Below are 21696 nucleotides of genomic sequence, written 5' to 3' on the forward strand. Positions count from 1 at the left end.
GGACAGGGTAGGCCTGTTATTCAATGAGGGGGAAAAATAATAACAGAAAATGTGGAAATGGCAGAGGGGCTTAATGACTTCTTTGTTTTGGTTTTCACCAAGAAGGTTGGTGGTGATTGGACGTCTAACATAGTGAATGCCAGTGAAAATGAGGTAGGCTCAGAAGACGCTAAAATAGGGGAAGAACAAGTTAAAAATTACTTGGACAAATTAGATATCTTCAAGTCACCAGGGCCTGATGAAATGCATCCTGGAATACTCAAGGGTATACTGAGGAGATATCTGAGCCATTAACGACTATCTGTGAGAAGTCATGGAAGACAGGAGAAATTCCAGAAGACTGGAAAAGGGCAAATATAGTGCCTATCTATAAAAAGGGAAATTAGGACAACTCAGGAAATTACGGACCAGTCAGCTTAACTTCTGTACCCAGAAAGATAAAGGAACAAATAATTAAGCAATCAGTTTGAGAACATCTAGAAGATAATAAGGTGATAAGTAACAGTCCACATGGATTTGTCAAAAGCAAATCATCAGACCAACCTGATAGCTTTCTTTGACAGGATAACAAGCCTTGTGGATGGGGGGAAGCAGTAAACATGGTATATCTTGATTTTAGTAAAGCTGTTGATACTGCCTCACATGACCTTCTCATAAACAAACTAGGGAAATGCAACTTAGATGGAGCTACTATAAGGTGAGTGAAAAACTGGTTGCAAAACCATTCCCAGAGAGTAGTTTTCAGTGGTTCACAGTCATGCTGGAAGGGCATAATGAGTGGGGTCCTGCAGGGATCAGTTCTGGGTCTGGTTCTGTTCAATATCTTCATCAATGGTTTAGATAATGGCATAAAGAGTACACTTATAAAGTTTGTGGATGATAGCAAGCAGGGAAGGGTTGCAAGTGCTTTGGAGGATGGATTAAAATTCAAAATTGTTTGGACAAACTGGAGAAATGGTTTGAAGTAAATAGGATGAAATTCAATATGGACAAATGTAAAGTACTCCATTTAGGAAGGAACAATCAGGTGCACACATACAAAATGGGAAATGACTACCTAGGAAGGAGTACTGCAGAAAGGGTTCTGGGGGGTCATAGTGGACCACAAGCTTTGTATGAGTCAACAGTGTAACGCGGTTGCAAAAAAAGCGAACCTCATTCTGGGATGTATTAGCAGGAGTGTTGTAAGTAAGACACGAGAAGTAATTCTTCTGCTCTACTTCATACTGATTAGGCCTCAGCTGGAGTATTGTGTCCAGTTCTGGGCACCACGTTTCAGCAAGGATGTGGACAAATTGGAGAGAGTCCAGAGAAGAGAAACAAAAATGATTAAAGGTCTATAAAACACGACCTATGAGGGAAGATTGAAAAAATTGGGTTTGTACAGTCTGGAAAAGAGAAGACTGAGGGGGGACATGATAACAGTTTTCAAGCATGTAAAAGGCTGTTACAAGGAGGAGGGAGAAAAATTGTTCTTCTTAACCTCTGAGGATAGGACAAGAAGCAGTGGGCTTAAATTGCAGCAAGGTCGGTTTAGGTTGGACATTAGGAAAAACCTCCTAACTGTCAGGGTGGTTGGTTAAGCACTGGAATAAATTGCCTAGGGAGGTTGTGGAATCGCCATCATTGGAGATTTTTAAGAGCAGGTTAGACCTGTCAGAAATAGTCTAGTTAATTTGTCCTGCCACAAGTGCAGGGGACTAGACTAGATTACCTCTCGAGGTCTCTTCCATTTCTATGATTCTATAGCTCAGATTTCCTGTTCACTTCAGAGCTGTATATATAGTAACAGTGTAATGTTCTTTTCCTAACTTTGAGTCACTGCTGTAAGTATCTATTCATCAACACTTGCCACCTAAAATGTGCTCTAAATCTCTGAGTCATAAACATGGAAAACAGTGGGTCACAATGGAGCAAATGATAACAATCAAGTTTAGAAAGTCATATTTTAAAGAGCACAGAGTTAATGGGGACACGCTGCACATAGGTGGTTTGTGTGGAAAACTTAGATCTTGCCTTGAATAAGCATTGTTATGTTTCAACATAATTAAACTTAATTGTGCAGAAGTGGAGGAAATTTTCATGTTGTAAAACTAAAGATCTTATATTACATTCCAGCATGGTAATTAAGTTTGCTCTCCATGTGCACGTCTTTCTCTCTTATTGTGTCTCTGTCTTGGTCTAAACATCTGGGATAAAAAGACATGGCTCCACCCTCTAGACAGACCATATTGGTCCCGAGGGTGGCAGAATTGAGAATGCAACAGAAAAATAAACCATCCAGGCAAAGAAAAATAAAGAAACCAGAACTGGGTGAATGTTGAAAAAAATATATTCTCAAATATGTTGTTCAAAAATGTCCCAAAAGTCATATTTACACAGACACATGTATTTGCCCAGCTCTATAAACTGAGTAACTACAAAACGTCTCCCTTCCCCCAAATATATTCAGAAGATCCTGTGAAATTCATCAAATAAATGATTTAATTGATATTGTTCAAGCAGCTCAACAACCAACCAAATCCTTGTTCCAGCTGCCTCCCTGACAGATTTTCCTCACTCCATTCTCCTGTTGCCCCCGGAAAACAGTCCTACTCCTCAATCCCTCCATACTGTAGTACTCTCCCCACTGTCCTTGCACACCCAGCAGAGGCCTGAGCAGAAACCCTGTTGATTGGGACCCATCTCACTCTGGTTGGTGAATCAGCCAGGTCATATTTAAGGCCCTATGATTTGGGAGATGCAGAATAATTCCTCACAGAAGGCCTCCACTCTGAATGAGAGTCTGGGGGAAGAGGGGCAGTCAGCGAGTGAGTGAGTTCTGGATTGTGGGGGACCCAGAACTTTGTGAGAAGAAGCAGCAAGTTGGCATGGGAGTTTGTGTGGCTGGGTGGATGATTTACTTATAAAAAATCCTCTAGTGTTTAACTGGGATCCAACTAATAGGGCTGTGGAAATTTAATGAAGCTCTGCATAATTCCCTTCAAATCCTACAACAGAGAATGTGATCTTGTTTATAGTTTTTTTTGCCCTAACAATCTATAGAATTCTAAAGCAGGGATATACCTTTTAGTAAATTCTATAGGACTTTCCCATAAGGGACAGTGAGTGTGTATGTGTAGGGGAAGAGAGCAAGGGACAATGAGTGTTTATATGTGGGGAGGGGGCATAGAGTGTGTGCTTATGTGTGGAAGCAGGAGTGTGAGTTGCTGTGGGTGGCTGACCATTTGAGGGAATGGGGGCAGAGAGTAGCTAGGTGTTTGTTGAGTGGCATTGAGCAGAGAGGGAGTGGGAAGAAATAAGATTGTTGGAGAGAGCTAGAAGGACAGAAACATTATACAGGAAAACAAGTCTGATGGGGAATCAGAACATGGGGTTCAGGGAGGAAGATACACCAAGATATACAGCTAGCAGAAAGGAAAAAGAAGTGCAGGAATCTACAAAGAGTAGGAAGAACCACCACAAAAGGAGACATATGGGAGCAAGTTTATATAAATGATTTTAATAGAAATCTTAAGCCCCAAATCTTCAACAAAATAAAACTATTAAAAATGGGATAGACTTGCGGGCTGTAGGTGCAGAGACATATGGCAGTTTGCTTAGTGCAGTGAACTCCCTAGGGCTGGCCACAGGTCTAAACTAGCATTAGCATTAGATGGCTAATTGTAAGAGCACACGTTTGATCTAATGATTATTTTAGCCTTTGGCTCTTGTATCCAAGAACTGTTATATCTTTTGAAATGTGTTTACAGGTTAGGACATGCATCCCTTCGTTGTTACAGTGCTTTCTCTAATAAGGGTAATTCTGATCCAAGGCCTTTGCTGCTAACTATAATGAATGTCAGGGCATGGACATCCTATCCAATCATCAAAATAATGATCTGTACTGGAAAGGGATTTATAACAGCTTTGCATAACATGGATTTGTTCAATGAAGCTATTACAGTTTTTATTACTTGAGTGAAATGTACTGGCTCAAGCATCAGAAAAAACTGATTTCTACACTCTCTCTTCACTTAGGTTCAATGCTGTATTACATTTTTCTCCATTCCCATCATTATTTATCACCTCACTATATGGCATTGATCCAGAAGTCATTGATCAGGATTGTTCAGTTAAATTCATTACAAAATAAAGAAACCCAAAGAGTTCTTTAAACTACAAACTGTTCCATTTTAAACAGGCTTGCTTGTTGTACCTTTAATTTCAGCAAGTTTCTACATTCATGAATGGCAAACTCATTTGACATGTTATCTAGATAATAATAAAGAAAGCTCTAATACAACTTATTTAAATGCGTCCCTTTTTTTTCAAAGTACCGTGGAGATCTCTCTCAGGTTGAGTGTCTACTGGATAAATTAATGGACATAGAAATACCATATGCTTTTCCTCTTGGCAATAAACATACTGACAAAGGAAATGCCTATGCTTCTGTTCTAATAAAGTGTCTTCACTGTAATGTTGATACACCTGCATACAATATCACAGGCCAGCAGGCTTCATGATCCTTCAGAGGTGCAAGGCAAACCCCCAGTGCTTAAACTTTATTTGAAGAGCAGTGAAATTGTTTTAAGTGAACACATAAAGGGCATGGGGGAACTAATCAGTATATTGTTATTTTGACATATTTGGTTGCCTTTTAGAAAATGCATTCATAATTTTCTGTTTGACATGATCTCAGCATCCAGTAAAAAGCTGAGAATTTTTCATCCGTCTGACAGGACTCCATTAATAAAACAACAATCTTTTGTGTGTAGTAATCTTTAATCTTATTTTGTCACACACTTCTCAGTAGCATTTCCACTCGTTTTACAGTATAATTTATGGCACTGAAACAACTCCCTGCCCTGAAAAAGGTCAGTCTGTCAAGGTTTACTTGTCTTTGAAGAAAAGTAATAGATCATTATTTATGAAGCAAAGAATGCGCTTCAATACTTTAATCAATCAGAAAGATACTTGCATTATTGTATCTTTTGCCAAAAAATACCATGAGCAAAGGATACATCAACCTTGCATTCTCTTTTATGTTGCAAAAGGCCTTTTACCTTTTATGTCTCGTTCTTCTTTTGTGTTTACTGCAGTATGAAAATAACAAGGCTGATGATGTCTGATATCTGGGAACAATTTGTAAATTATGAGCACAGGATTGATCTATTCTAAAGATCACAAAGTCTCTGGACAGATTAACTAGCACTATCCACTATGCTCATCACAGTAAATTCATCTGATAAGATGTTGGAGGATATGTGATTAAAAACAATGGAGTTAGAGAGAAAATTGCAGAAGGTTTCAAGATGTGTATATCAGAAGGTAATCTGCAAAATACATAACCACATTTGGTACCCATATGTTTTTAGAAATCATCATAAGCATAAATTAGAACATGCAATGTGGGGAAACAAATTGGTAGTTCATTAGTGAAAACAGTCACACTTTAAATTAAGTCTCTCACATAAGGATTTAATTTAGGTTTAGTAAAACAGCTTTATGTGAATGAAATACCAATACGTTATTTAAACCCTGTTATTGATGGTTGACAAGCGTGTAATGAGATATATATATCTATTAGTTGTTAGTAATTAGTAACTATGTTTTTAATAATCAGTTTATATTGAACATGAAATAGATATTGCAACTAGTTTTATCTCCTTTAATATAATAGATGGCTAATGTGTTTTATTTAAAAATCAAAAGTGTACTCAAATAATTTGTAATGTTTAACACTTTTATGATAAACTAAGATTTGTATGTTACATAGCTGCTAGACCACAAACATATTCATAATAATCAAGGCCATGGTCCTGCAAAGACTTACAAATGTGTTTAAATTTACACATTTTGAGTAGTCCTAGTGAAATCAGGATGTGTAAATAACCCAGAGCAACACAGCCAACAGAACAGGTGAGGGAACACAAGGTATTAGATTCTACATAAACAATTCTGAAGTCAGAGATACTACTCAGTATTCATAAAATTAAGTACATGCACAAATCTTTGCCGGATTGGGAATCAAATAATTTTTCTGAAACGTGAATGAAATATCATACTAAGTTCACAAAATACTTTAATTTAAATCACTATCAAGAAAATGTCGGTCCTGAGCATCAGTGTTCCTGCATCAAGATTATCTACATTGAGATTTATGTAACTCTGAGGTCAAAAATGTCTGTTTTGAAACTACAGTTGCCAAAATCAGTGGTGATGTAAATGGATCTAAATATTAAAATAATTAAAAATGGGATGTGTCTTGCAAGACTGTTGTGTATGAGTCAGAGTTCAAATTTAGTATAATTCCAAAGCAGTTTATGGAAAATGATATTGTGCTCATGGAATCCTACAGTTTGCCTGAAGGGCAGGATGATTCAACAAATAATGACCAGGAATTGTAGCGAAGGTTAATTTTTATTTCACTAAACAGTTGTGTAAATTTTTTTAAATATTTTGACTTGACTTCAGTGGGGCTGCTCACCTGCTTAAAGCTAAGCATGTGCATCAGCGTTTTGCTAGATCAGGGCCAAAGTGCTCAACATCTGGCAGGATCAACCCTTAAAGCGGGGTAGGGGAGTCTAAAAGTGCCAGTGACAAAAGGCTGAAATACCATGTACCAGTACCAGTGATTAGGAAACACTGCCATACAGTCCCTTTCCCACAGTGCTTTCTACTTCCCCTCCTAGAGCCTGATCCAATACCCACTGAAACATAAGAACATAAGAATGGCCATACTGGGTCAGACCAAAGGTTCATCTAGCCCAGTATCCTGTCTACTGACAGTGCCCAATGCCAGGTGCCCCAGAGGAAATGAACCGAACAGAATGAAATGAATGGAAAGTTTCCATTGACTTATCTGGGCATTGAATTCAGCACCTACTTTCTTTTCCCTGTGGGGTTCAAATTAAATATGCTACAAAGGAATTATAGAATGATTTAATAAACAATGCACACATTCAAGAATCTCTCCACCCCTGCCCCCAATACAGTTTAAATATCAAGTAGAAAGTGTTCACGTAATGTCAGCAGATTTGTATTTTCCCATGATTATTTCCTACTTCTGTGCTATTTCAAACCACTTCTGTTGGAGAGTGAAGTCTGTGGATAAGATCAGATCAAAACTGTGTATTAAACAAACCTTAATTTAAACTTTTACCTTCCTCTCCTTCTCCATGCCATTACTGCATTACTGTCAATTTTGCTAACCAAAAGCAAACTGTTTTATTCTTTTGTTTATGGGAAAATCAGTAAAATTGTATGGGGCAAAAGGTGAGTTAGACAGTGCAGTGGATTTTTTGTTTTTGTTTTTTTCCTCCAAATTGTGGTTGCCATTTAAAAGAAATATAGGGAGATATGAAAAGAAAGTAAAACTGGGAATGGCACGAGCAAGAACTGCTTTCAAAGTAATAAAGATTGTAACAAGAAAAGGTCTGTTGGTTTATACTATTTCCTGTTCTTGCTACAATCATTGTCTCAAGAATAGATTCATATTCTGCATCATTTTCTGTTACCTTTATAGTCTTTCTTATGGGAATGAGGAATGGAAATTTTAATGCCTCATATATTCTGTGAATTACTGTAGACGAGTATGCTGTACTACTTTGATCTTTCCTACATTCTGCAGTTTGATTGGATCGTGATGTGAATGGAAAACAGCACAAAACAAATCAGTTTCTGAGAGAATGACTGTAACAAGTATAGGCGGGGAAAAACCAGGTACTATTCAGCCCATTTCATTACTTTACAGATGGGTTAGCGAGAGAGTTCAAATGCTTACTATGTAAAGGTACCAAAAATTATCTCAATTTTTGGAGTTAACCAACCTTGCAGTTACCAACAAAATTATTGACTGGGTGTTCATAAACTGAATATAACTGTCTAGAGTTGGATCAAGTATTGCTTCATGAGAATTCAGCAGCCCTATCACAAGATGAATGGGAAGAACCAGAAAGATAAGAAGATAAAAAAACAAAACAGCCAGAAGAATGACATGTTTCTTAACTGTTTCAGACAAACGTTCTACATCACATTTGCTATCATAACTGGAAATAACTGGCAGCCTTAACCAGGGTTCAGGTTGGGGCAGGAGAACAAGGACAGATTGTCCTGGAGACAGACCTATTCTCTTACCTTTAGCGGGGCCCCGCCAGAAGACGGCTGAGGCACATTGGTTGGAAAAGATTGCAGTCCCATTCCCAGTGATGTTTCTGTACCTATCCTATAGATAAACTGAAGACTTCAGTCTCCAGTGCTGACAGCCCAGCACCTTTAGCAAACAATAAAATTCACAAAGTCACAAGAAAGCAATTTTTTTTCACCCTTTCATGTACCCCATTCCCAATCAGCACGAAGAAAGGCAACTGGTATATGGTTTGCACTACAGCTAACTGATCCCTGGAGTACTGTATATAAATCTTTGCATATGCATTGTGAATGGATGGACCTTTCATGAAATATACTGTAGTAGGTTTGCTTGGAGCAGAAAATAATGAGAAAGAGAAAGAAGACAGCACAAACATTACTTCATTACTAAGTATGTTTGTCACTAGAGTGAGCTATCTTAACTTGAGATGGAAATATAGTTTTCACTTTACTTGAGACATATGTCGTAATATCATACACACCCGATCTTTCGTTTGCAAATCTTTTACTAAGTCTGGAGTCTGTAGATAGCTTGTGCCAAATTTTCAATTATGGGTGTTTAAGTAGCACTTGAAAAATTTGTGTATACATCTGTTGCATGCAAAACTATGCATGTGTATGGATGAAACATTGCAGAATAAGTACATCTTCGTACAGTCATTTCTCCATTCTGTGTACACACATATGGGTTTAACATGTGCAAATTTTGTAAACACAACCTTGGTGTCTGTATTTTTAATTAGTTAAATTTATGGCATGAACAAGCTATTTCTCTAAAGGGTTTTTAAGCGTTCTTAAATCATTAGGCTTACTGGTGAAATTTATAGTATATAAAAACAGACCATCATTCAAACAGTATGCAGTATATATCTCTGCTATCACACAAATATTAATTTTTTGTCTAAGTATTTTATAAGTATTCCTACTAACTAAACTTACTTAATGTAGGAGCAGGAGATCTGTATTGCAAATAATAAGTAATCTGCATTATCCTGTTTCTTCCTTCTCCACCAGCATAGACAACTTCACCATTCACCCTTCAAAAGAGGCTTATAGTTTTGGTGATGTCTGACTCATCTTTCTCCTTCTCATCTATATATTGTCACACTTGATAGTGCAGGGACACAATGCTGTAATAAACACATAACAAATTTTTTATTCAGGATGCTGGATATGGCCCTTGTAGCTCCTTGACCAAAACACACAGCCTACATATCCAAGTGTCACCACACAAAGTGTTCATTAATACTAGTCTGAAAATTGGAACAGATTACAGAGTGCGCAATACCCTATATCCAGGCTCTAGATCGGGGTTCTCAAACTTCATTGCACTGCGACCCCCTTCTGACAACACAAATTACGACAAGACCCCAGGATGGGGGACTGAAGCCTGAGCCCACCTGAGCCCTGCCACCCCTCGTGGAGGGGCCAAAGCCGAACCCGAAGGCTTTAATCCTGGGGAAGGAAGGCTGTAACCTGAGCCCTGCCACCCAGGGCTGAAGCCTTCAGCCAGTCTTCAGCTTCAGGCCTGGGCCCCATCAAGTCTAACACCAGCCCTGGTGACCCCATTAAAATGGGGTCGTGACCCACTCTGGGGTCCCGACCCACAGTCTGTGACCCACTGCTCTAGATGATTCTTATTGCTACTACATTTTGAATACCTTCACTTTTCTCTCCATTCCTGCTGCTAAAACCTTTGCTCTCACCATAGGCATACCATGTCTTGACTACAGCAACCTTCTCCAGGCTGTCTTCCCACCATCTATCTTGGAGTATCCCAATTCATACAACAGTCTGCTGCTCCTATTATTACCAAAATCGTCTTCCTCTACCTACATTCCTCCCAAGTCTTCCTCCACAGTTCCCTCTGTTTCCTCCTCCCACTCTCATCTTCATACCTTCCTACAAGCCACCTCTTATCCTTGATATGCTCTCTTTCACTCTCTCCTTATATGCCAGTTGGCTACCCTATCGTAATTAAAATCACTCTTCAAAAAGTTCTTTTTCCATGAAGCCTGTCAACATTAATTGGCCAAGTACGGGTCATTTATTTTATTTTATATTTGAAAAGCATCACGGTAATGGCTTGATTCTGCAGGACTTACTCACTTTCAGTCATACTTAGTATTGCAAGTTGTATATGCTAGTTGTATAATTGAAAGCAATGGGCTTCATAGTGTAAGTGCTACTGAAGGCACCCAAGAGTTGCAGAACTGGACTCTAAGCCTGGCTCTTCAACATGCATACCTTATATATCTGAACTACATTATCTGTTAGTTAGATGGTGAGCCCCTCTAAGCCTGCAAAATATGAAACAGACAGTAAATAATAAATCATAATCACCTGACTATAGGATGCAGAAAAATGTAAGGAAATGAATTTTCAGGTCAGCTGTGGAGATTTGGCACTCAGAAAACCAATTTCATGAAATGAGAGGAAAACGAATGAAACATTGTGAGAAATTTAGACGATCCGGGGGTGGGGCAACGATAGATGAATTCTGGGAGATGAATTCTGGTTAGTTATTATGGTATGCAAAGACTTCTACAAATTCATAGTAAAGTAATAGAACTCTTTCCTTGTTAACAAAAGGAGATTTTAAAAGTTTTCAGTTCCCTCTCTTGTGCCGTTTGCTTCCGCTGAAGATGAGGATTCTGTTTTATGGGCTGTCTGCAATCAAAATGATGTGACCTTTAGTGGATTAATATCTCCTTCTTTTCCTAACTAATTTGCTCTAATAACAAAGGAAGATGTTTTGTGGTATGAAAAACACTCTAGGGGATTGGGACTGGTCATATTAGTGAGAGTAAAACCATTATGGCAGGATAGATAGTGGCGGTAAAATCTTATATATAAATTTGCAACCACAGTATATGGAAGAATTATTTTTTAATGCTCTAGTTCTCCTTTTATTAGTTCTTTGCTAAAGAAGCTCGTATATTGCAGTAAATTTTGCACAAAATCGTAGGCTAGATTCACCAAAGCTGTCTCAGAGATGTTTAAATTATAGCTTCCTCTGCTAGTTAGGCCCCTCATCCCCCCAGAAGGGAATTCTCTCAGAGGAAAACAAACAGTATACAGATGACACCACCTCTCAGGATTCCCAACTGGTGACAGAAACTAATGCCTCCTGAAATTCCAAAGAAACTCTATTGGTGGGAAGTACTGAAGGAAGGCATTGAATTAATACATTCCATCTATCCTAGCCATGCTTCTTTCTCAGCCAATATCACCACTTTTTGGACAGTATAGGGCTCTATGCTAAAAAGGTTGTGGCTACTTCCCAGCACTGTAATCATCTCCCTTGGAGGATTTTCCACCTCTCCTCCATTAGTCAGGGTCTGCAGAAGCTGAGGTAGGTCTAGGATGAATCTAGAATCTTATAGCAATAAGAAGAGGAAAAAAATCCTACACATCCAGAAAAACTTTTATTATTCTCCCTGCACATAGCAATGTCTCAGAATCCTCAGTAACATTTAGGATCTGGCCTGGCTGAAAGGTGATTGTGACAGATATGACAAAACACGGGCATAACTTGAAACCAGTGCACTTAATGTTATGAACGTAATTTGTATATCTGAGCCAATACCTGAAAGTATGGAAACTTCAAAAACCATTATATTGAGAGGGGTCAGAGGATAGGCATCCCTAGAATATTAATAGACTATTGTATCAATGTGCATTATATGCATATATGTTCCTGGCTTATTGGTTGGATTTTCTGGGGAACCTGGCATCTCCTGAGGGTAATTAATGCAACATCCCAAGGCTGGTTGTGGAGGTGCCCAAACTTTCAAGCCTTACCTCCTGAGGAAAAGGGCAGTGACTGCTTCTATGTTTTATTCTGGGAATAAAAACAGGGTTTGGGGCTATAAAGGCTCAGTTTGAACTGACTTAGAGGATGTTTACACTAGAGCTGGAAGTGGAGTTGACAGCTTGTGTACACATACCCGTGCTAGCTCTGACTGCTAGAAATGGAAGTGTAGCCATGGTGGTACAAGCAATTGGAGGAGCTAACCACCACAAATATGATCCCATCGGAGACCATAGGTACATACTTGGGGAGCTAGCCCTTCCTGCTGCTTGTGCTACTGGAAATTAGCACCTGCCAGCTCCAGTGTAGACATATCCTGAGAGAGGGCATCTTGGGCTACACATTTACATTACCTGATAACCAAGCAGGGAAAACCCTGAGAGAAGGGTCTGAAAGACTTCGGAACCTTTCAAGGACTCCCATGAGGATTGATAAGGTGTCTCTGGTGACCTTAAATATGCACTTAGATCATTTTATATATTTTCTGTGTACACTTTCCCCCTTAAATAAAGATACTTTTCCTTGGATGAGCTGTTTGGTTACTGGTAACCATGGCATATGATGTTCATAGTTCTTATGGACAAAGCAAAGTGAACATGCTAGACTCTTAGTCAGACCTGCTGGAATCAACACAGCAAAGTTCAAAGGGAGCTGCAAGTCTAAATTCCTGGTCAGAAGGGAGAGGGACTTGGGTCCCTGCCCAGAGAGATGTGATGGTTAGATCTGAGAGGGCATTCATTTAGCAAACCATGGAGGGGGGGTCAAAGCTATAGTTCTCCCAAAACGGTGACAGTGATAGATTTCATCCACCTGATCATCATCATTTTGTGCTTCCTACATTTAAACTAGGCACTTTGTTTCTTCTGATGGGACCTGACTTAGTTTACCATTACCTTTCTTCAGTACATTTGCAAATAAATATAACCCTTCTGCCAGGTGCGGTCAGCAGCAAAAAGGGATAGCTTCAATTTTCTAGGGATTCCTTCTGAAATCTTAAATAACACCAGCTTGTGCTCCCACACAGAAACCTGGGAAACTATATATACCACCTTGGGCACCCATTCACAAGTACTGAGTCCAAGGTTTCAAACAAAGGGTACTTTATTAGAGGGACAAGGAGGGGACAACATAATGAACTTGGCAAGCCCAGCAATTAATAAATTAATAGTATATATTAGGTAAGACTTCCCCCCTCCAGTATGTCTTAACAACAGTCCCAACCTCAATCTTTCTCTCACAGTTATGAGTGGCTGAGGGATTCTAGCCATAGCTCTACTCCCCACTCAGACTCTGTTGTCCACGGTTGGTGAAGTCCAAGAATTCTGGCAGGCCAGTCACCTGGTAGGGCAATGCTGCCTGGCTTGCTCCAGGGACTCTGACACCTGACCCAGCTGAAGTGATTTTGGTTTTGATTGCTGTGTAGGGAGGCCCACAGCAGAGCTACTCAAGTAGGCTGTTGCTCTCCATGGCTTCAGGCCACACCATCTCAGTGCTGCCATGACAGTGCCTCAGCTCAGCCAACTGACTCAAAGCCAGCTCAGCTCAGTTCTGCCCACTGCCTTGCTGCTTCCTCCTCTGCTTTCAAGCTGCTTCTGTGTTGAGTCTTCAGAGAGAGATCAGTGGCATATAGAATCCTTAACACAGATCTTACCACCAGGCAGGCACTCCAAGTAAAAGATGAGAACTTTCCTCTGTCTTTAACCCTAGCCACGCTCCCTTACCTAACTGTGTCTGACTGCAGTCTCAGTCTCGGTGACCCTCATTTCACAGTTGGTGCAGTTCTCATGTCCTTTCATTTCCCAACAGGGATAACAGCATTTTAGTGTTCCCAAACTCAAAACTTAATTGTATTTTAAACAAAGTGCCCCAAACTGTTACGTAACTGAAATGCAAATGAGGACAGGCTTATTCAGTGGGTTCCCCTTGCTCACAAATCGATGCTGGCAGAGAGCTCCCTGTCCAATGGAGCCTCAGTCCATCTGGATTTCTCAAGTAGCTCTGGGCCACTCTTCTCCCTATTCACCAATAGGGTTTCAGGCCAAAGGGCTTACGTAACTTGTCATGGTTCCCAATTTGTATAAATGGAGCCTGAGGCCACAGCGTGTCCTATAGAAATGGAGACAAGTGAGGCCAAAAGAAAGATAAGCAGTACATGTGGTGGTGTAAGTGTGGGAAAAGATACCTTGGTCCTTAGTGTAACTTAGGGTACTTCTTACCCTAAGATACATTAGAACCACATCAGCTGTCAGCAAAATCTTGCGGAAGAGCTATCTAGCACAAAGGAAATAATAATAAAAATACAAACATGCTAAGGGTTGTTATTAAAAGGATGGTGATCAATTGTTCTTCCTCTTCACTGAAGTTAGGACTCGAAGTAATTGGTTTAATCTGCAGCAAAGGAGATTTAGGTTAGATATTAGGAAAAACTTTCTAACTAAAAGGATGGATACTGCAATAGGTTACCAAGGGAAGTTGTGGAATCCTCATCTTTGGAGGTTTTTAAGAACACACCACACAAACATTTATGGGGTGGTCTAGGTATATTTGGTCCTGCCTTAGCATGGGGGAATGGATTAAATGACATTTGGAAGTCCTGTTCATGTCTATATTTCTATGATTATGATCACTATTTTTGGGGCAGGTTATTATTTGGAAATTGCAGCAAAATGTCAGTTCATTATGTGGATTTTTAAATTGTTCCATATTGTATTTTTGAAATTGTTATGAGCATAGCTGGAGCTTCAGATTGGACCTTGAAATGAAACTGTAATAAAAAAATTCATACTTACCTGGGGGAACCTAAACATGTAACGTGAAAGGGGAACAATGTGGACTTTAAATATATTGATGCCAAACCTACTATAACTTAATGTTGTGCTGAGTAAAGTAGAAGAAGTGTTATTAAATCTGTGTTTCCAGGAGGCATTATTCCCATCTAGCCTTCTGCCAAGGTTTACTCTGCAAGCTGACTTTCTAGGAACCCTGTGCATATTGTAATAAACTGTTTCTGCCTTTATCTAGCTGCCAGAGCAGAGATAGGAATGAGACTGCCCAACAAATGCATTGCACTTTGAGTGTGCTGTCAACCTTCTCTTCATTCTGCAGAGACATTTCATGATTTTTGTTTCACTGTAGCTGTTGCATAGGGTATGAACTACTTTCTGTATTTTCCCCAGCAATCATTCTGGAATTATGGGTTTGTTTCATTTTCCAGTTGTTAGGAAGAGCAGTCACATTGCCTGTCTTGTTTGTTACTGTTCTGGCATTTGGGCTTTTCTGAAGGTTTCAATATAACACCCATTTAGCACATTTTCTTTGTAATTAATGAGTTTCCATTGCAGCTAAAGACGAATAAAAAATCACGACACAGTCAAAGGGGCGTATCTTTTTTATTTTAAATGTTGGCCTATATCAAAATGTTACAAACTGCATTATTAAAATAAAAACAAATGCATTCTGAATTTTAAAGGGGGCTTATAATTTTGCATAAAATTGTACTACATTATTTTTGAAGAAAAAAAATCCATTACAAGAAGGTATAACCCTGTTTGTCAGCACATCTGTATTTTTCCCACCATTTAATAAACTAGCTAGGACAGAGCAACAAAGAAACATTGTAATATTAACAATGTTGCTGGAATGCTCAGTGCTTTAGAATGAATTAAGTTTCACTGCACTGCAGAACATAGGAAGCAACATTCCCTCAACTGAATAGCAAGTTTAACCCTTTAGGAGCAGCTAAAACCTATGTGTATATTGACAAAGGTTTTAGTAGCCCTTCAAATGAATGGAAATCATGGATGTAGCTAGTATATTTGGCCACCCTGAAAAAGCACAAGTCCTGGGAAATTTATGGGAATCATTGTTACTTGTTACAACAGAAAATGCTGTATTAGGAACAGCTTTGTACTCCAGTCATTTGAATGGACATTCTGAGCAAACTGTTGAAAGCAGAGGGCAGCAACAATGAAAGGGTTAATACTGTTGTGAAACAATAGTTATGGATAATTTATGTTTGATGAAACTATTCACAAAAGGTGAAACTGAAACCTTCCAACTGGGTCAAATCCTTAATCCGTTTTTCTTCAACCAAGACAATTATTGACTGCAATGCCTGTGTAAGCACTAAATAAAAATGGAGGGCCTCAGGAGTCAGCCCTTCATACACAGGTATAGGTACTGAAAGGTTCCCAGGAAAGAATAGTGTGACTCCACTGACTTCCATGGAGATACTTCTGATCTAAGTGAAATTAGATCAGGCACATTCTCTCAAGAAGAAGGAAACTAGTTTGGTCATCATTCACCTTCAGTCCTTGGCTAATCTCCTCAGAACACCAATTGTGGCTGCTGCTTTTGTGATGTGGAGAGCTGCCCAGGAGAAACTGGATGAGACCACCCAATCACTTTCACACAGGACCTCAAACAGATGATAATAATTTTTGGTAACTACCATCTTGGGCAGCATTCAAATCAGTTATGTAGAGGTGAAACATTTTGAATTCCAGTGCCAATTCCTGAGCCACACAGACCCCATGGCTAAGTTGCTTTTGGTTTGAAATGTCCATGTCCAATTATATTTTTCCTTTTTTTCGAAAATATAAAAAGAAATGGTTCAGAATGTCATTGCAATGAAATAAAATATAAGGGAATTGTTTTCAAGCTGTTTATCTTTTGGCAGAACTTAATTGACTCGGGGGAAGGGGTGTCTTTCTACAAAATGTTTGTCTTGCACATTGTCCCTGCAAAAAATTGCAGATTGAAATCCACAACACTTTAGCTTGAGATCCCTTCAGAGAGGGGTATCTAGAGAGGGTGATACAGTGAATACTACTGAGTTACTGCTACTCTTGAAGCTTTGTCACAGTGCATATTTGTGGATTCCTAGTCTGTGGTATCTATATATCAGATACTCAAAGTAAAGAAAACATTTCTTAATGTGCTGCTTTATACTTGATCTATTTTGGGTTGTTAAATTTTATTCAAGCAAGTAAATTAAATCAGTTGAGTGAGTATGTATGTGGGATGAGGAGACAGAGCAGAAACTCACTAAGTCAAATGAGTAAAAAAAAAAGAAATTCCATGCTTGAAGCGCTGAAGAATGAAGACAAATTAGTTCTAATAATATTTTGCTAAAAAGCTCTTCTCTGCATTGCTAGGTCATTTCCTTATCCAGTTGATGCCCATATCGACTCTCGGCATTCTTTGGTTATGTTTTAATACTCCACTGCTTTGCACCTCAAAACAATATCCTATATTACACATTCCTCAAGCACCCTGACAAAACTAGATTCTCCAGCCTGATTTCCTCCCCATGGCCCTGATCCCAAGCCAGTTGAAGTCAATTGGAGTCTTTGAAGTCCTTTCAATGATCTTTGGATAAAGCTCTTGATCCATCCTTTGCTGACCCTTTCCATCTCAACCCTTCATGTTGATACCTACAATTAGACTTGGTCAGATTATCTTGGAATAATTTATTTGATGAATTTTGATAAATTCTTCAACTAAAATATTCTGTCAATACCATTTTCCATTATTTGCTTAGCTCTACTTTATAAGTCTGCCCCGGAGATTGCTATGATCAATCAGCCCCATCCAAACCTGCACTGTTTCTTACATGTCAAGATCCTAAACCTCAATACGCTGAATCAGATCATCAGCTGGCATAAACCAGCATTGCTCCTTGACGTCAGTAGTGCTATTCTGATTAACACCACCTCAGGATCTGGCCATATAATATACGCGCCACCTAATGCACATATCAGTGCCTTCAAAAAACAGAACAAAAACCAAACAAGCCCTATAGCCAATCTCTAGGTCCATTACAACATGAGAAATTTCATCAAATATTTTACAAAGATACCCTCAGAACTGCCAAGTCTAAATTTCTACTCCTCCTTCCTTTCCACAGTCCCTGGACATCCTCAGTCCATTCTTGTCAAGGTTCCTGCCCCACTCTGAACTCTAGGGTACAGATGTGGGGACCTCCATGGAAGACCCCCTAAGCTTATTTTTACTAACTTAGGTTAAAACTTCCCCAAGGTACAAACTATTTTACCTTTTGCCTCTGGACTTTATTGCTGCCACCACCAAGTGTCTAACAAATATATAACAGGGAAAGCGCCTGCTTGGAAACGGCTTTCCCCCCAAAATCCTCCCAAACCCTAAACCCCCTTTCCTGGGGAAGGCTTGATAAAAATCCTCACCAATTTGTACAAGTGAACACAGACCCAAACCCTTGGATTTTAAGAACAAGGAAAAAGCAATCAGGTTCTTAAAAGAAGAATTTTAATTGAAGAAAAAGTAAAAGAATCACCTCTGTAAAATCAGGATGGTAAATACCTTACAGGGTAATCAGATTCAAAACATAGAGAATCCCTCTTGGCAAAACCTTAAGTTACAAAAAGACACAAAAACAGGAATATACATTCCATTCAGCACAGATATTTTACCAGCCATTAAACAAAAGAAAATCTAACACCTTTCTAGCTAGATTGCTTACTAACTTTTTACAGGAGTTCTGAAGACCATTCCTGATGTGGTCCCGGCAAAAGCATCACACACACACACACACACACACACACACACACACACACACACACACACACACACACACACACACACACCCTTTGTTCCCCCCTCCCCCCCAACCTCTCCAGCTTTTAAGGTATCTTGTCTCCTTATTGGTCATTTTGGACAGGTGCCAGTGAGGTTATCTTAGATTCTTAACCCTTTACAGGTGAAAGGGTTTTGCCTCTGGCCAGGAGGGATTTTATAGTTCTGTATACAGAAAGGTGGTTACCCTTCCCTTTATATTTATGACATTTCTCCATACTTTTTATTCTCATTCTTGCTCATTCAGAGCACCATCCCAACCTTCCAGCAGTCAGGTGAGAGAAATTTGATTTCTTCTACAAATAATACAAATTCTCCCTCAGGAGAAGAATATACCTGTGTAAAATTATGATTAGATACCTTTCATGCCAGGCTTATATAACAAACTATATTTTGTTTCTAGTAGTATCCACAGTATGCTAGGAGCTGTACAAACACAAAAGCTCCCTTCCCTGAAAAGTGTAAACAGACATAAAATTCTCAGCAGCATGGTGGAAGAAAGGAACCATCTTCATCTCTTCTGGGATTGTCCAAAATTGAATCATGACTAGTCTAATGTCAGAAAAATTGGTGCAAGAGTTATTTCCACACTATGTCCTTCCTAACCTTTATGAAGATGATGTTACAGAAATGTCCTAAAATAATGAAATTAAGCAAATGCTTGTTTAGAATCTTTGTTACTGCAGCCACTAAATATATTTAATCACTATGGTTGCAACAACAAATATCCACTATTGGAATGAAGTTCACAAGAATAAAATAACTAAGAGTAATGGGAAAGGCTTAGTGCTTGTATTACATTAACAGCTGAACCATCTGAGGAATGTTGAAGCAAACTGGATCAACTGTTATCTTCCTGTTCTATAGCTATCTAATTTAGGCCTTGATCCTGCAGAGATTATGTGTAGATTTCAGTGAAACTACTCATAGCACATAAAGTAAAGCACATGCATAAGGATTTTTTTCCAGGTTCAGGTCCTTAGACTGCCTGGTAAGTTCTTTGGGGCAAGGACCATCAACCTGATCTGATCTCACACCAGTTTCATACCAATGTAACTCAATTCATTACAATGCAGTTACAAGTGACTTTCACTGGTATATGTGCAATTAGAATCAGACCCCATGTATTAGCAAATCTTTGTAAACTGCCATGACAAATTCTGTTACTCTATCAGTGTTTAAAATCAACAACGGACTAAATAATGTATTTGTAATAATAATAAGTCTAATTTTCATAACACATATAAAATGCCTCATCTTTGTTGTATTCTGTTCTTTTGTATGTGTGAAACCCTTTCTTTAAGTTCTTATGTAAGAAAAGAAAAAACCCACCTTTTTCTGTCAATAACTCTATTTATTTTTAACAATAAATTAGTAACTAACATTACCGTAATTTGTTACAATATCTCACCCATTCCCAACAGCTGCACCCCACTTTTTCCCACAAGAACTTTCACTTTTCTCTCTAGTCCCTTTCCTTATTTTATTCCCTGCCTAGCCCCTTGAGCCATTTGAACACCCTCTAGGTCATAAGTCTGCGACACTCAGTAGTGTTGGTAAAATATTGGTCTTTACTTCTTGAGCCTGTCACAGAATCAGTGCTACATCTGTCCATTGATTCCAGTGGCTACTTAAGCAAAGGTCAAATGCAAATAAAACATACTATTAGCCCAAAACCACTGCCACAAACTAAAAGAGCTTATTACTAAAACAGAATGTAAGTCAGGATAGATGACATGAACCTCTTTGACAGATGAGAGACCCATGCCTCTTATTGAACATCTGTTAGTAACTTCTGTCTCTGATCCTGAATGGCTGTCTGATTTACACAAACAGTTCTTAATCTCAGAACAGTTCCTTGCAATGGTTGGCTTGGCTGGTGTGATAGAACCTCTGTCTAGAGCCTATGTTTGCTGTTCTTGGTGTTTTTCTTTCTCAGTGACTGGGTGGGCATGTGTTATTTCTGTCAGCACACATGTACTGTCACTAGCTTTTAGGATGTCCTCAAGAAACAGAAATCAAGTGTCCTTCCTGGCTTTCTTTAGATGTCTTTTGCTCCTTCTCTAGAACTGATGGTCAGGGTGATTATAACATCTGATATCGGTGTGCACGCTATAGATGTTACCTGGGCAGGTTGCCAGCCATCTGCTGTTTGAAATTCAACACTCTCTCCCATATGTAATGGAGGTAACTTTTTTGTGTTCTGGTCACAGTGTGTCTTCAATTTTGGTTAGTTGGCAATATCTGCTTTTTTGGACCATTTCACAGTTCATTGTCTTTGGCTCAAGAAGCTTGATATACAGTAGCACTAAGGTTGTCATCCTATGAGTCTCTGAACTAGTAATCCTCATAAAGCATTGTAAAGTGTTCTGACACTTTTTACTATTTGTACTATTTGTACTAACTTTTCTCTTAATCCATTTATGCAATGTATGGGCTTTAACTGTATATAACAGTGTGCTTGAACTAATGTGTACTGACATTGCTAAAATGAGCCATCCATACCTTGTAGACCATGATCTGTTATTAATTCATCTGGAGTCCCATGGAAACCGTGACTTACAGTGAGTGCTATTACAGTACTATCCCAAGTGTTCTGCAACAGCAAAATTACAAAAAAACAAAAAACAAACAACAACAACAACAACAAAACACCAGGAAAGAGAGAGAAGAAGAAGAAGAAGAAAGAGAGTAATACTACATTAATCAGAGGTACTCTCTTTCTGATTTTATTCAAATAAATCTATGCTGCCCTTGAAGAAAGGTATATACCAGGAATCTCATGTGGTTTCAGTCAGTCTTTTGCCTTCTGTTCCCTGTATATTGCAGATTTGACATTTGGATACCTTATCTTTGATAGCAAAATAAGACATCTCAGGCTGTTCTTACACTTCTCAAGGCTTAGATGCTCATTGTGAATTATACTTAGTATTTCTGGCCTCATGCTGTTTGCTATTGTTACATAATGTCTTTTTGTCCAGAATTTTGCCTAATGCAGCAATTTCATGTAAAAATTCCAGTCTGTTTTTATGCTTGGAAGTTCCTGGATTTTTTTCCTTAGCCATCTATCCAGAACTACTCTCTAGGGCTGGGTCTTGTAAGGTTCCTCAAAGATTCTTTGACAAATCTGAAAAACAATG

This window comes from Lepidochelys kempii, chromosome 2, assembly GCF_965140285.1.
Source record: "Lepidochelys kempii isolate rLepKem1 chromosome 2, rLepKem1.hap1, whole genome shotgun sequence".
In the NCBI taxonomy this organism is placed as follows: domain Eukaryota; kingdom Metazoa; phylum Chordata; order Testudines; family Cheloniidae; genus Lepidochelys; species Lepidochelys kempii.